A 3871-nucleotide genomic window follows, 5' to 3' on the forward strand; every position below is an offset into this window, starting at 1 on the left:
GCTTATATATATATATAAGCATATATATATATTGTATGTCATAGACGTTAGTAGTCCTAGCAGTTTTAAGTTACTATCTGTTGCTATTTCGTGACTCGAGAAGATCCAAATCATTGTTGGGAGGGCCCAACTGTTTCGGCAAGCAAGAGGATGTCTACGGAGCTAATAAATGAAGAAAAAATACGAAAAATAGTTTTTGTGTTGATGCACAACATCCAAAGTTTCGCACTTAATTCCGTGTGAACCGTTATTTGAACCGGAAACCGGTATTTCTTTACCGGTTTAGTTCCGGTTCAGCTCCAAGATGGCGTCGACTCTTTCGGTTCGGTTCAGTTCCGGTTCGGCCAAAAATAACGGTTTTCGGTTCGGGTTCGGTTCGACTCTCTGGTTTAAAGTGTTATTATATTTGTAACTGATCAGGTGCTTTTATAGAGAGGACACATCAAAGGAAAAGGTCCGTCAAATCACAAGGTTCCGTCAAGCGTGGGGACACCTGCCTTGCTGATATGTGTGCAATGTTCCAAACTGGCAAGGTCTCGTTTGTCTTCCAAGCTTCCTATTATGCACATGATTTTGGGCTGTCCCACACCCCACTGACAAAAACAGACGAAGATGCAATAGAGGCGGCCCGTGCAGGCACTTGTAAAACACTATGTTGTACTGGAATGTCCTTTTTTTACCTTCAAGAAACTATTTGTTTATGTTAGGGAAACTACATGACGGCATTGCACTGCAGCTCAGTATTCGGGGTGTGCTGGATGGCACGTTTCAAAGGATCCAATTCACCTCACTACAAGGCAATACTTGTACACCACCATGAGGGTGGTTGCATCCTGCATTTCTTCTCCCCATGCCTGAAAATCTGAAATCAGTAAAAATAAGCAATGTCCTCAGTTTCAACACAATCCTCATGTGTTTTGTAATTTTGTTGCTCCAGTTAAGAATACAGTATTAGAATCCTGAGTAAAAACACAAGTATAAAATAATAGGAATCATTAAGCACAACGAAAGATTACTGATAATTGTCGAAACCACGATATTTCTTCCTCGTATACCGACTTAGGTGTTAAGATAGAACAGGTGGTGATTAGACAGTCCGATTGCACAGACTGTACGAACACGCCACTCGAATTAGTCCAACTCGACACTATGGGCGTACATTACGCACCAGTCTGCCGGTTTATGCCACTGAATCATTTGCTACAACACATGCAAAATAACGGCGTTGAACGCGAATGGTATGTGTGTACTAGTGTAACAGAGCATGAGACGTACTTACCGGCTTCAGAATTGCAATTCACTTGGAAGTTGTGTACCTACATTCACCTGGTGCTGCTGCTGCTGCCTGGACTGAGAAGGTGCAGCTGAGAAAAAGTGGACAGGCACTTGTTGCATCTGTAGTAACAGAGCGGCCCATTTTACAATTTTGTACAGACGCCCTCACCTTTTGAGCCACGATCACGAAATTCGCAGGCGTTGCTGAAACGTTCCCTCACCTGTTGAACATCGACGGACGAGCCGGACATCCAGCGAGGAACTTGAACGGAATATTTGGCAAAGCTGCTTCACCACTACCACAAATCTCATCCTCAAGCCATGCTCAAGCTACTCAAGCAAACAAACCGCTGTCTGCTAGCACATGCGTAAGGGAAGCGAGCAGACGGCAAGGCGGCGGCAAAGGAAGACACGTGACATCACTTCTAGCGCATGCGCAGCGCAACTCATTTTCCTCTCCCGAAGGCCAAGTGGCTCCAGCGGCACTTGGCCTTCGGGAGAGGAAAATCAGTTGCGCTGCGCATGCGCTAGAAGTGATGTCACGTGTCTCTCTTTGCCTCCGCCGTGCCGTCTGCTCGCTTCGCCTGCGCTAGCACACAGCGGTTTGTTTGCTTGAGGATGAGATTTGTGGTCTGTGGTAGCGGTGAAGCAACTTTGTATTGTAAAATTGTAAAATGGGCCGCTCTGTTACTAAAGATGCAACAAGTGCCAGTCCACTTTTTCTCAGCTGCACCCTCTCAGTTCAGGCAGCAGCAGTACCAGGTGTATGTACATAACTTCCAAGACACACGAGTGCAATTCTGAAGCTGGTAAGTACGTCTCATGCTACACACCATTCGCGTTCAACGCTCTTGTTTTGCATGTGTTGTAGCAAATGATTCAGTGGCATAAACCGGTAGACTGGTGCGTAATGTACACCCATAGTGCCAAGTTGGACTAATTCTGGTGACGTGTTCGTAAAATCTGTGTAATCGGACCCTCTAATTGTCACCTGTTCCATCTTAACACCGAAGTCGGTATATGAGTAAGAAATATCGTGGTTTCGGCAATTATCAGTAATCCGTTGTGCTTAATGATTCCTATTATTTTGTATTTGTGTTTTTACTCAGAATTATCATTCTATTCTTAACTGGAGCAACAAAATTACCAAACACATGAGGATTGTGTTGAAACTGAGGACATTGCTTATTTTTACTGATTTCAGATTTTCAGCCATAGAGAGAAGAAATGCAGGATGCAGCCAAGAGTCATTTTACTAAAGGCACATGGGTAAAACGATTGAAAGATGGAGGTTTAAAGTGTTATTATATTTGTAACTGATTGGATGCTTTTATAGAGAGGACACATCAAAGGAAAAGGTCCATCAAATCACAATGTTCCGTCAGGCGTGGGGACACCTGCCTTGCTGATATGTCTGCAATGTTCCAAACTGGCAAGGTCTCATTTGTCTTCCAAGCTTCCTATTATGCACATGATTTTGGGGCTGTCCTACACCCCACTTACAAAAACAGAGGAAGATGTAATAGAGGCAGCCCGTGCAGGGGGGTATATGTTTATTCACACAAAAGGAGATGTCAGCCAGGCAAGTGCCAGCTTGCTACTCCTTAAAAAAAGAAAAAAAAACAGGTACGGGAGAAGCCGCGATGTCAACGATGTGCTGCGGGCGTACAGGCACTTGTAAAACACTATGTTGTACTGGAATGTCCTTTTTTACCTTCCAGAAACTATTTGTTTATGTTAGGGAAACTACGTGACGGCATTGCACTCAGCGTACTATGCAGCTCAGTATTCGGGGTGTGCTGGATGGCACGTTTCAAAGGATCCAGTTCACCTCACTACAAGGCAGTACCTGTACATCACCATGAGGGACTATAATATATGTTACAGTGAGAGGAAACACGACGACAACCAAACCAGTGTTGCCTTGTTGGTCAGTTCTATCAGAGCCCAAACAAACAGTCCAGTGCTTTCCCTCACACACAAAGGCAAGAAGGATGATCCTACTGTCTTTCAACGAGGAAATACTGACTTGTTGCAAGATGAGGATTTCTTGCTAGTTCTCATGACCGGCATGCAAAAACAGCTGTTAAGGCATTTGGGCACCAACAAAAGTGTGATGAACACAGGAGGAGCAGGAAAGCTAGCTGGTGTTGACTTGATGTTAATGCCGAAGTGTACACTTTCTTTTTACCCGTCTCTCCTTCACTTCGTGTATTAAAGCTTCTTTGCTGGTTCGTGTGTTTGTGTTCGTCTCGTCCCGTGTCGTCCTGTGCTTTCCCTCAAACTCAAGGCAATGTTAACATCAAAAGAAAAGTGTGCATAGATTCTACACATAGCACCACAGATGGGTCATTCTATGTGATAGTTGTGTACTGCCACTTCATACATTTTGGGTAATGGTTCAGGTGAAACACTTTACAGCCATGCATGCTCTCCTGCATTGACTTTTCAACTGAAGACAATATGCCCCATTTTTAGCTTGGTGTGGGGTATATTACAGCAGGTAAATACATTTAAGTGTGGTGATATACATACACATAACACACATAATTGGCAATTTGTATATCCTGTAAAGTGCTCTGACCTGAGAAATCTT

The 3871-nt window shown here is 43.9% G+C and overlaps 2 long non-coding RNA genes across 2 annotated transcripts; one reads left to right on the top strand and one right to left on the bottom strand.

The window, feature by feature from the left end:
- Nucleotides 1-225: 225 nt before the first annotated feature.
- On the bottom strand, nucleotides 226-1652 carry LOC135373016 (uncharacterized). Its single transcript, XR_010416224.1, has 3 exons — nucleotides 1497-1652; nucleotides 1280-1395; nucleotides 226-862 (listed from the first exon to the last, which is right to left on the bottom strand). It is a non-coding gene; the product is annotated as an uncharacterized LOC135373016 (long non-coding RNA).
- Nucleotides 1653-1847: 195 nt separating this feature from the next.
- Nucleotides 1848-3509, top strand: LOC135373011 (uncharacterized). The gene is made up of 3 exons (XR_010416216.1): nucleotides 1848-2084; nucleotides 2480-2544; nucleotides 2612-3509. It is a non-coding gene; the product is annotated as an uncharacterized LOC135373011 (long non-coding RNA).
- Nucleotides 3510-3871: the final 362 nt, after the last annotated feature.

The sequence above is a fragment of the Ornithodoros turicata genome, unplaced genomic scaffold (genome assembly GCF_037126465.1).
Source record: "Ornithodoros turicata isolate Travis unplaced genomic scaffold, ASM3712646v1 Chromosome171, whole genome shotgun sequence".
Lineage (NCBI taxonomy): Eukaryota > Metazoa > Arthropoda > Arachnida > Ixodida > Argasidae > Ornithodoros > Ornithodoros turicata.